This window comes from Dasypus novemcinctus, chromosome 4, assembly GCF_030445035.2.
Source record: "Dasypus novemcinctus isolate mDasNov1 chromosome 4, mDasNov1.1.hap2, whole genome shotgun sequence".
In the NCBI taxonomy this organism is placed as follows: domain Eukaryota; kingdom Metazoa; phylum Chordata; class Mammalia; order Cingulata; family Dasypodidae; genus Dasypus; species Dasypus novemcinctus.
The window spans coordinates 32,614,410-32,627,516 of NC_080676.1; positions in this window are offsets into that span (position 1 = coordinate 32,614,410).

Consider the following 13,107-nt stretch of genomic DNA (forward strand, 5'->3'; position numbering starts at 1 on the left):
ATTACTTCCAGATATACCAGCACCACTATCATTAGATACTGCCGAATGAGAAAGAATGTATTGTTCATTGGAAAAATAATTTCTTTGAGTGGAATTTGAAAAATCATAGAAGTGATATTTGGGAGGGTCCTTGAAAATCTAATCGAAATACTCTTTATTTCCTAAATCAGAAAATTGTGCCTAGGAGAATTCAGGTTTGCACAAGTTTCCACGGCTAATTCCCTCTCACTTTTTAGCAGGGTGGGGAGAATGACTCAATTGTATAAAAAGAAATAGTTTATTTAAAGATAATGCTAGGAAACATAGATAGGAAAGATTGTCAACTTCTGAAAAACAGTGTGGCTGTGAGGTAATCCTTTTCCTCTAGTATGTAAAGGTGAGAAAAAATCTTCCACGTGTTGTTTCTTCTAAGAGGTAGAGAAACATTTCAAGCTTATCACCAGTTTTCTTTGAAAACTACTGAAACTCAGAATCAACTGGGTAGCAATGGTATTGGTTCACACACCATTAGAAACTGACTGTGATACGACTTTGGTATGCAAGTCAAAAGCATTAACATTTTCATTATGTTTTCCAGCCAAATGCTTTTACAAAAATATTTGGCACATTATGTTTCAGTGGTAATTTAAACCAGATGTCTCTATTTAAAAGCTTTTAAAACTTATGCATTTATGTACTGTAGTGTTATAGTGTGACAACTTATACTGTTGTAGTGTGATTACACATATTTAAACACTTGTGTTTCTCAAGTACAGTTAAAATATATTTGTATATGTGTGTGTGTGTGTAAGTTTTAAAGGCTTATCACTGTGACACATGCACATGATTTAAATACCAAGTAATATCTTTTTACCAATAAATTCTGCTCCCTGAACTTTTAATTATTTTACCTTTTTTTCCCAGATATCTGTTGCTTATTAATTTTAGTCAGTAACTATTTTCTGAGAAGATAAAAGATGATTAATTCACTTACTATTTATCTAACTATCCCTACTCCATCCTCCTATTTCAACTATCACATTATTTTTTAGTTTAATGTGTTTTTGTCATTATATGTAGAAGTAATCAATTGAATCTCAAGAAAATGAACATATTCTATTTATTTATTTTTGTTCCTGGGTTTTTTTGAGGTTCTAATTGTCTTTCTGTTAATATTTTCTTTTAATACCTAATATTTGCATAGTGATTACTGACTACCAGGTACAATTTTAATTGTTTTAACATGCATTTTCTTATTTGTTTGTTTATCTCATAACAGTCTTATAAGATAAATTGTATTATTATCATCCTTCTTAGAGATGGAAAAATTTAAGAACAGAGGTAAGTCTGTACAAGGTCACACAACTAATTAGGGGGAGAGTTAGGTTTTGGACCTAAGTAGTATAATTTCAGGGTCACGATGTTAATTAACTACAGTGTTTGCTTCTTGTTCTATTTAGTTTTTTAAAAGCTCGATCATATGAGAAAGTCCTATCATTTATTTCCTGTAGGAAAAATTGCCTCCCAGAATTTGGATTATGTGTGATGTATATATCTTGCATACATTTTTGCAGTAGAAATAGACTATTATGCCATTTGTCCAGGTAACTTTGGCAAATTAGAACAACCATTGTGTGGACTTGTTATTGCTCTAGGAATGTTATCTGGCCAGGATCTGAATGACATCGTAGACACGGGGAATATTTTTCAGATTAAAAGAGAAATCTTAGGTAACTTTGAAGAGGAGGTTAGTTTCATGAATCCAAGCCTCATCCTTTTCCTAATCAACATTGGAATCTTAGGTCCTGGGTTTGGCTGAGGTCTCAATTTAATTGTATAGAATTTTTCTTAAAGTAATTATTTTTGTTTTTTTATATTTTCAATTTCCTCTGCATGCTCTGGATGCTGGTTACGGAGCAGATGTCCATCCAGTTAATTATTTCCGTGTGGTCTTCTGTGCAGGCCTGCCTCCTTTCCTCTCTTCCCTCCCTGCTGAGTCTCAGCATCCACTCTCCTTCGGGCAGCAAGGACCGACTTCCCTCAGATCGCCTCTGACCTGAGGACTCTGCGTAACCTTGTTCCCAGTCGGGCATCATCAGGACCCTGCAGGGGGGACTTAACCGGAGAACTCAGGTTTTAACCTCTTTGTCTCAACTGCAGACCCCTTTATTTAAGAAAACTTGAGAAAAAATTTTTCAGATTAAAGCTTAGGTTTAATGTAAGTGGCAGTTCAGGGTTTATGAATGTATGGAGCCTGAGAGGCCTGCTTTCCCTGATTTAAATTAATTCATTCTTTTCCGCACTAGTAACTAAAGGAGAGATTGCACCTCTGTGTAAAATTTGCTTAGTAGGAAGGAAGCAAAGAAGGGAGGGAGGGATGGAGGAAGGAAGGAAGGAGGGAGGGAGGGAGGGAGGGAGGGAGAAAAGGAAGGAAGGAAGGAAGGAAGAAGGAAGGAAGGAAGGAAGGAAGGAAGGAAGGAAGGAAGGAAGGAAGGAAGGAAGGAAGGAAGGAAGGAAGGAAGAAAGGAATCTAGCCAGACATTACATATCCAGTGTTATTTTATACTAAAACTTGATAAAGACTTCCTTTTTTCTTTTTTGTCATGACAATGCAATAGATATCCTGTTTTTGGTTCCTGGTTACCCAAATTCTAGATGCTTATGATTCCAGTTCCCTGGAAAGCTGTTAAAATTCAATATTGTCTCAGACAGACGATGTAGCAAGCTGATAGTGAAAGTAGCTGGAATCATGATTTCATGGAGCATCTTGAATTCTGAATCATGAGAAGCAGAAGAAGCATAAACCGTGGATATTAAACCGGTGCATGAAAAATCCAGTCTAGCTCTAGACAAGTATTGAAGTTCTAGGAAACTCAGTTTGGAGGTGTTAAACATGGTGACGGTAAATTCCAGCGTAATCCATTCATTAAGGATACATTTACCCAGAATTGTCAATTGGGAAAGAAGGATAGAAAATATAATAGGAGAATCCCTTCATGCCCCTGCCCCAAGTTAGATAGAGTCAGCAGGACTCTCTTATCCCAAATTCAGAGTGGTCTGCTGTGGGATGAGGAAGCTGAGGATTTGGGGGCACAAGGTGGAGCAGAAAGAGAGACAGAAACTTTATGGACCCAGAAGTTCACGGAACAGGTAAGGTAGGGCAGATAAGTAGGCTGATCTCTCCGTGGATTGTTACTATAGCATTTGGCACATTGACCTTTAGCACAAAGTCCAGGAAGTTTCCAAAGACATGTTCACACTGTGGCAACAGTTATCTTAAATATTTTCTAAAACAATATATATTTTTAAACAATAGCAATCAACAAAATAAATGGGAAATAAATATATGCTAGAAGCACAGACCTATTGTTCTCTGGGGAGATGAGGTATGGCTAGCTCAGGGTTGGATTTCTTGTGTTGAAAACCTTACCATAGTTGAACTGATAATATGAATGATGCAGATCATTTCTTTTTTTCTGTAAATGTCATTAATTTTCAAATTCTCCACACAGGGGTTGCATTATACCCTTACCAAACAACTTAGCTTTTACATATATATTATCCCATATGGTTTTCTCAGTGTTTAATGTCAGTCATTTTTTGTCATCTCTACCATAATTGGAATTCCTTGAGGTTAAAGACCTCTTGGGTCATGAATTTTCTCTATGTTGAAACATTGAAAAGATTTGGCTGAAAGGAAACTGTTTAAAAATATTCATTGTTTGTGTGATTGTAAAATAAATTTTTTATTTTACAAATTTGAAAATAATAAGGAACATCATTGAGGGAGTTAACTCTTTTGGAAATTCTATTGAAGTGCTTTCAGAACAATGGAAGTCCTAAATGAAGTGGCTTAGGGAGGAGGGTTAAGTGGAGTTGAAAGTAATTGATATATATATATATATATATATATATATATATATATATAAATTTATTTTTAAATGATACTTAGATTATGTAAAATTACATAAAATTACATAAAAATTACATAAATTACATAAAAATAAATAAGGAATTTCCATATGCCACACTCCCCACACCTCCTACCTTTCTTCACATTAACAACTTCTTTCATTAGTGTGGTACAGTCATTGCAATTAATGAACACATTTTGGAGCACTGCCACACATCATGGATTATAGTTTACATTGTAGTTTACACTCGTTCCCACTCGGTTCTGTAGGTTATGGCGTGATATACAATGTCCTGTGTCTGATTTTGCAATGTCATCCAAATCCCGACAATTTCAGGTCCCGAAAATGCCTCCATATTGCACCTCTTTCTCCCTCTCCCTGCCCTTAGCACCTCCAGTGGCCACTGTCTCAACATCAATGATATAATTTCTTCCATTGTTAGAATCACAATAGGTCTATAGTAGAATACCAGTAAGTCCACTCTAGCCCATATTTTATTCCCCAATCCTGAGGATTCTGGGATGGGATGCCCATTCCACCTCTAATTGAGAGGGAGTTTCAATTCCATATGGCTGATGGATGGAACTCTCTTGCTTGCAATTGTAGACTCTCTCTGTTCCTTGGTGTGGTGGTTGTCCATCCTCACCTCCTTGCTAGTTGTCCTTGGCAAGTCCAATGAATTGGAAAGTAGTTGTTCCAATTCCGCTGAGACTCAGGGTCCAACTGGCACATGGACAGCCCAGAGATTCAAGTCTCCTGGCTCTTGGACATACACCTACTAACTCCAGGTTCAATAAAAGGGACAGAGGAGATATGTGTAGAAAAATCACTTCTGAATCCAACTCTGTCACACTCAGGAGCATGAACTCCAAAGTAGGGCCCACTGGCAAGGCACCAAACTCTGGAGCTATCTGCTATGCACATAGGACCTGGGTGTCTCCAGAACCCTCAGGATACCCACTATTTGGTACAGTAGCTACTTTGTCTATGAGATCCTGCTAAGATGTGCATAAGCATTACCTCTCTGATGACCTCCTGACTTATTTTAAAGTCTCTTAGCCATATAAACTCATTTGTCTTTACCATCTCCCCTTTTTATTCAAGGTCTTTTTCCAGTTGCATCACCAGTCAGTGCTTAGTAGTAATCCTCGGTTGAGAGAGGCTCACCCCCAGGAGTCATGTCCCATGCTGGGGGGAAGGTAATGCATTTACATGCTGGCTGTGGCTTAGAGAGTGGCCACATTTGAGCAACATAGAGGCTCTCAGGAGGTGACTCTTAGGCACCGTACAATACTAGGCTAAGTTGCGATTTCAAGAGCAAAAGGCTTGTAAGTATAGTCATCAACATCAAGGGCCCATCAATGGACCATCCTTCTTTGCTAGTCATTGCCCCTGTACTTGGGGGATTGTTGCCTGTTCCATTAGAATATGTGGCAGAGCTCCTAAGGATGGGAATTCAGTATTTTTTCGGTGACTTTGTGAATCTCTACCCACTGTGGCAATGCCCCATGAACATTTGAACATATTTATATACCTTATATGTATGCCCAGGTGAACTTCCTCCCATGTATCTCCCATCATTGACACCCCACACCATTGATCCTCCCTTTCCATAGTTGAAACCCTTCTGTGATCCAAAACTTCTTCAAAAATGAAGCCAAGAATATTGGCAAATTCAATTAATAGGAAAATGAGACAGTAATGATAAGTTTAAACATAAGACATGAAATACATAATAATTTAGAAAAACTGAAACTAAAATTAAGTAAAATAATTGAGGTATTAAAAAGAAAAACATTTAAATTTTTTTTTTATGTTTTGTCTTTCATCACTGTAATAACTGTTGTCCTGTATGTACATTGGCAATTTCTTCCATTTCTTCCTCAGTGTTGTACTTCTTTTATTCATTATGTCTTCAAAGAAATTTTAGGTCACAGTAAAGTCACATATAGAATATAATTTTTTATTCTTTAGTGAGTCATGGTTTTTGTAGTTCTTTATGCCTAAGGCCAAATATATCTGTGCTTGATGGATATTTACCTTGCTCTGATTTAACCTTAGGGAAACTAGTGTTGTATATGAATATTGTCCATTTCTTTTTCTCCACCTCCTTACTTATTTATTTTTGTTTTTTTGATTTCCTGGATTCTGCACTACTTTTTCACCTTATATTATTTTCAGTTTAGTTTTAGGGGAAGGCAATTTCTTGGATATTATGCTCTGTTTAGTTTTATAAAAACCAAACACACACCTTAGAATCAGCTTTTCTACTTAAAAAAATTCTGTTGGTATTTTATTAAATATCCTTTCATTTACAAATTAATTGAGGAAGAATTTAAACTATCAAAGACCATTTGTTTAAGTCTTCTGCATTGTCCATGATTGTATGAAAGTCTTTAAAAAAAATTCTGTATGTATCCTATTATGCTTCTTCCAAGGTATTTTATTAGTACTTATTAGTGTTTGTTGTGTTTATTATTGTTATTGTAAATGGTATACTTTCTCCCATCTTTCTTTTAGCTGTAAAAGCTATTAACTTCTTCATATAAATGTTGTAGTCCATGATCTCCTGTATTATCTTGTTGTAAGTAGTTTACAGTTAATTTTCAAGGAATTTCAGGTATTTGGTCTGCAAATAATGATATCTGTACCTCCTTTAAAAATTTTTTTTTTCTTATTTTTAAGGAAGTACTGGGATTGGACATGGGACCTCATGCATGGAAACAGGCACTCAACATTGAGCTACAACCACTCCCTGTCTTTTAAATTTTTTATACCTTCCCTCTCTTGGTTGATACTTTTAGGGCAATGACAAGTAATGTTAATGAATGTGATCTTTATCATTTACCTAACTTGAGTGAGACTAATGCTGCTATTTCTCCATTTGGATGTTTAGGGATGTTCTTTCTATTATTATTTTATTTACTGCTTTAAAATAAGGAGTGACTGTTGAATGTAACAAATGTCTTTTTAGCACGTCTGAAAATAACTGTATGAGTACTTAATACATGTATATGTTAATCTTACGGTTAATATTAATAGATTTTTTTTTCTACTGAATCATCCTTGCTATTCTGGAAGAAACCACTCTTTGTCAGATGTATTATTTTTTTAATATGCTGTTAATTTCTTTATGCTCAAATTTTATATAGTACTGGTGCACTAATATCTTTCATGAAATTAGTCTGCAGTTTGTATATGCATGTGCTGTATGTTTTTCAGAAGAATTCCTACATACATTTTGGAAGTTTATCTTCTTTTGTTAGGACTCTGGAATGTTTTAAATTAGCATTGGACTTATCATATATTTAAAGATTTGGTCAAATTTACTGTGAAACCATTTTCTTCTAGTCCTTTTAGGTGTACCCTTTAGTAATGTTTCCTATTCTTACTAAGGAAATTGGTCAGTTAAGATTATTCACTTTTTCTAGAGTATCTTTTGGTTAATTGTCTGTGTCTATACAATATAAATTTATTCAGGTTTTCAAATATGTTCAATAAAGGTGAACATCATAGTCCCATGATTTATTAACTTCATTTGTTTCTATTTATTTCCATCTTATTTTCTATTTTATATATTTCTCTCTTGCCTGTTTTGCCTTTATGGCTAGGTAAATTAGTGATTTATCTATTTTATTGTTTTTGTATTCACGTAACTTCATTTGAGAGTGTTTATAGTATTACTGTTTTCTAACTCATCCACTTCCACTTTTATGTTCACATATTTTTGTTATGTTTCCTAACTTTTTGCTTAGCATATTTGTTCTATTTTTTCTTTTTTATTGATAGAAGCATGTAAGCTATGAATTTCCCCCTGAATAAGGCTTTATTTGTATTCCATAAAGTCTTAAATGCAGTGTTTTCACTACTGTTATTTTATAACATTCTGCAATTTGAGTTTTTTTTCCCCTTAGACCCAATAATGGCTAAGTTTTCTTAAATTCTTTACTTTTAAATACACTGATGGAAGAGATAATTATTTTTTATTTAAAAAATTAATTTCATATTTGACTGCATTTTTATCAGAAACTATTGTCTCTGCTCTCTGAAATTTATAGAGGTTTTCTCTGTGGCCAAATATACGGTTAATTTATTTAATGTTTCATGTGCATTAGCTAAAAAAAACCCATGCATTCTCTCTTTTCAATGCAAATATTAATATATATATACTTTAATATTTGTGTAATTGAGGTATTATATATTTATTTTTATCTTCTTGACTTGTCATACATTGAATTCTAATTTGAAGTCTTCTGCCCCTAGTGTATTGTCTTTTTGTTTTTTTGACTTTTCTGAAATTTCAGGTACAGGAATGTTGCTCTTTTCTATTTGAGGTATAGGCAGTCCTGATAGTTATATCTTCTTTGTGAATTGCAACATTCAGTATAATAAATTGATTTTCTTGGTTCTTTGCCTGAATTTTATCTTATCTTCTATTTCTTTTTCAAGTAATTTTTGAAAATTAAGTTCATATACTTTTATAGAGCATTCCCTAAAGTTATCTGTGTCTGTTTCATTTCTAAATTTTACATTTTATGTTTTCCCTCTTTATCTTGTTTATCTGCTTGGAAGTCTATTCCATTTGTTTTCCCAAAGAAGTTGCTCTTGAAAAAGTGCATGGTTACTTTATTTCTGTATCACTATATTAATATTTATGTTTTATTATGTATTTTCTAGTATGTTCCTATTACCTCTTTATTTCTATCAGTCTTTAGGCAAAAATCTTTGAATCTTAGTGAGCTGTTTTCATCTTATATGTAAATTCTTGTTTCATAATATTCGTGTTTTATACAGACAAAAAGTTGAACATTTTTACATTTTCTTTTTAAAAATAAGTCATTTTTAGTCTCTTTGTTTTAAATTCAGTATGTTCCTTCTTTGCTTTTCAGTGCTATATCTTTTTTTCTGTATTTTTTAGAATTTTTCAAATATTTCATGTTAATTTTTTTGTTTTGTTGTTAGGTTGGATTTTTTGGTTGTTTGTTTTAAATTAAATCTTTTATGGCAATTTCTTGCTCAGAACTGTCATTTATCTCCAAATAAATGATGGGTTGATTGTCATTGTGTGATCTTTGGATCTTCTCAGGTCTTAAACATTTTTTTGTTTTGTTTTCCATTTTTATTTCCAACACATTGGTCTAATAGTTGTGAAGAAAGATGAAAATATTTGAGATTGTTATTAATAATGGTAGGGGAATTTTATCTGTGAACTCTTTCTTGTGCTTTATTGAAAACCCTTGGTATCTTCCTATTGAATGTGTATAATTAGTATAATTTATCAATTCAAAAAATATATTGAATTAATTGCTTACAATAGGTCTGGCACTTTACTCCATATTGAAGATGATATTGGGTCCAAGACTGCCCACTCTTGTCCTTGAAGATTTTAGAAATTAAATTTTCTATCTAGACTTATGTAATTCTTACTAGTGATTCAGACTGCTCTGTCTTTTTATACCTCATTGGTCTTTTTAATTAACTAGGGATGGCTAGATATATGCCTGTGCTTATGTTACTAGTTTGCAGTAATGAAATGTAGAGCCTTAGTGTGCCTGGAATATAATAAGTGCTTAATAAATGATAATTGCCTTTTGCATTAATTTATTGTACCAGGTTCCTATTTCATGCTTAATTACATTCTAGTCCCAGACTACGCTCTTGTTTTTAAGTTCTGTTTATGATCACAGAAATCATAAGATCCCTTTTTTGTTTGTTTCAACTCCAATTACTTTTTTTATCCTTTCACCCAAAATTACCTTTGCTCACCAACATGCCTGTTGTCCTATTTTGGATTCTGATTCTACTAACTATCTTCATGCATTAAATCATTCTTTATACTTTCTTTTCCTTTGATCATGGAGCTCTGAGTTGGCTATGATAAAGTGGCCTCATTTGGCCAGTGAAGCTCTCATTTACTTTCTCTCCCTCTTCTCAGTATTCTCAGTTTTCTCAGAAGTCCTCTTGACCTTTGCATAATGCCAAACAACTTGCATCATCTCTTTTCCCTTATCCAAATCATTTATACACTTTGATGATTTCCTGTAGACGAGATATACACATGACCTGTCTATTGACAAGACCTGCTTTTATCCTTGGTTCCCTCAGAGCTGGAAGACATCTAAAACTTAAACCAGAAAAAATGAGTGAATGACTTGCTCAAGCCTTTCAAGTTTCTGTAATTTTTTAGAAATTTGTCTGTTTTGAACAGTCAAATGCCAATTGTCATATATTACCACCTTTTGTTAGTTGAATTATGACCATTCATCCCCCAAAGAAATGTTCAAGTCTTAACTCCTAGTAGTGTGAATGTGACTCTGTTTGGAAATAGGATCATTGCAGATGAAATTAGATAAGATAAAATTCTGGGTTAGGGTGAGCCCTAATTCAACATGACTGGTGCCCTTATAAGAAGGAATTTTGGAGGTGGAGACATACAGGGAGAAGATGGCCATGTTAAAACAGTCAGAGATTAAATTTATGCCGTCACAAGCCAAGGAACGCCTGGGACTGCTAGAAGTTAACGAGGGGCAAGGAGAAAATTCTTTCCTAGAGCCTGGCAAACACCTTCATTTCAGACTTCTAGCCTCCACCACTGTGAGAAGATACATTTCTTTAAGTCACCCAGTTTGTACTAATTTGTTAAGCAGCCCTGTGAAATTAATACATCACTGAAATCTCCATCCACAAGTCTGGGAAATCTCTTTGGGTCCCAAGAACCTTTAGAAAGAAGACGTTTCTGTGCCAACTTAAACAGCTCTCTGTTTAAGAGTGATTGGAGAGGAGTCGGGATTAAAGAAGCTTCAAAGACTTCTTGTTTGAATTACACAGAATCTATTTTTCTCCTCTGTGCTTAAGTGGAGAGTATCTAGTTCCTTTCATAATACACAAAAACAAAGAGAAACGTATTTCATATAAAAGCAAGTGCTCATGATACATGAAAAGACTAAATGGCCAGAGTTGAAGGTAATATCAAACACACAAAACATATTTGCTTAAGTTACCACAAGTGGATGCTTGCAGAGTTATAATATTCCATAGGAATTCCACATATGTTCCCTCTATATGAGGGTGCTGTATACACACACGGACATATATAGGACAGAAGAGATAAAGCTAGTCAACAATGAAAATTCTCATCTTTGCTTGTCTTAAATTTCTCTTTGTTCTTGGGTGATTATAAATAAATCACACTTAATTATTCTCTTTTTGCACCCATTTTCACCCAATCCCAAAGATAATTTTATATTGACTTAATCTTGTTTTCTTTAATGTTACAATCTTAACTGGCTGGGTAATCTCATTTTAAATACTTTCAAAGTAAATGTTTTGGCACAAAAGTGATTGATATATAGCAATCACTCTAAAATTACTTGCTGTTATCACATGACTCCTAACACCCCATCTCCAGTTAATTGGGGTCTTCAAATGATTTTCAAACAGATATGATTTTAAAGAAATTTCCTTTAAAACATCCCACTCAGTGCATTTGCATAGCAAGTACTTCTAAAGACATTTATAAATGTTTCAATCTTTTCTTTTCTAACATCATTATAAATGACTTCATGACAAGTGCAAATTTTCCTCCTTGTTCTTTGGGAAGTACCAATCAGATGTGGATTTGAGTGACATCTCTTTTAAGGACGAACAAAGGAGACCAGCAACTCAAATAATCATAAAACCCTGACTTGTTACTGTCACAATGACTTCCTGAGCTTTTAAAAAGAAACAGACCATTAATGGTACAATGTAAATAATTGTGTAAGCTCTGAGATGATTAGTTAGTAAGGTAGCAGAATTATCTTGTCAAAAAATTATTTTTAAATGCCTAAAATGGAAATCTAAATTACCAATCCTAAGAATGAAAACTATGACATCCAATACTACTATGCCCAGAATAGTGATAATTAAGAATAGTATCCTCTATTTTTTAACAATATGCTTATAAAGAAAATATTGTCTATGTCTCTTAATCTTCAGTTCTCTATAAAAAGCCATCTATCAGTTGAATTGTTTCAAAATTAAAGTTCTACATCTTGATAATCTAGGTATTCCTGATAAAGCAGGTCTCATTTTGTTTTTAATGGACCACTTCCTTCATCACTTAATTGTCATTGGTATCATAGATTGTATTATCAATCACTTCTATGCTTGTCTCTGTTCTGAATATTTTACATTTTTTTAATCTCATTTGTTTTTCAAAACAACCCTGGATATAGTTAATATTATTATGCTCGGTTTATGAATGTGAAACTATGGTTTGGAGAATATAAGTAACTTGGCCGAAGTTGTTCAATTGGTAAGGAGCAAAAAGTAGTATTTGAATAAAAGTTGATCACCACGGCCTTTAAAAAAGTCTCAAAGGTAGTCTTTTTATCCTATGTTTTTACATATGTTTGAACACAATATTTGGTGATTACATAGCTTTTCGTTATTTAGATAGACATTATTTTTCTCAACCATTCTAATGTGTTATTAGTAAAGGTAGTGAGACTATTTCTGGTTGCAATGATTTAATTTCTTAAAAAGTTTTTGATTAATATAGACAAACTTCTTTTCAGAAATTTATATACTTACCAACAACTTGTGACAGTACATTTTTTTTACTTCCATCTAGTCAATAAGGAGTATCTTTAAAAATTCTATTTGATAGGTAAACATCTTATTTTCTTACTTGTAAACAGAATACCATAGATGAATATAAAAATAAAAATATTTACCTTAGATTGTTGGCAATTAAGAAAACTCAAAATTATTATTATCTGAAAAATACTAATATTTCAATAAATATTCAGTGAGCCCATTCTAATTACTAGAAGCTGCCAGGTTTTAGAGGTTTGAGATTAATAAGGCTCAGTTTATCCTTGAGAAGCCTTGGAAGGAAGCAACATGATAGTAGTGATACTGCATAATGACTAATACAGTAAGAGTATAAATGTTCTATTGAGACTCAAAGAAAGAGTCACTTATTTTGGTCTGTGTAGTCAGGGAAAGCTTCATGGAAAAGGTAGTTTTTTCACTCTGTATTGAAGGATTTGTATGAATTTGCAATGTAGAGATATTCAAGAGTATTTTAGGGATGGTATAAAGAGCATAACCAATGTACAGAGGCATGAAAATAAATGTCAAAATCAAGGAATGGTGAAATATTAAGTTTTATCTGGGGGGCATGAAAATAAATGTCAAAATCAAGGAATGGTGAAATATTAAGTTTTAT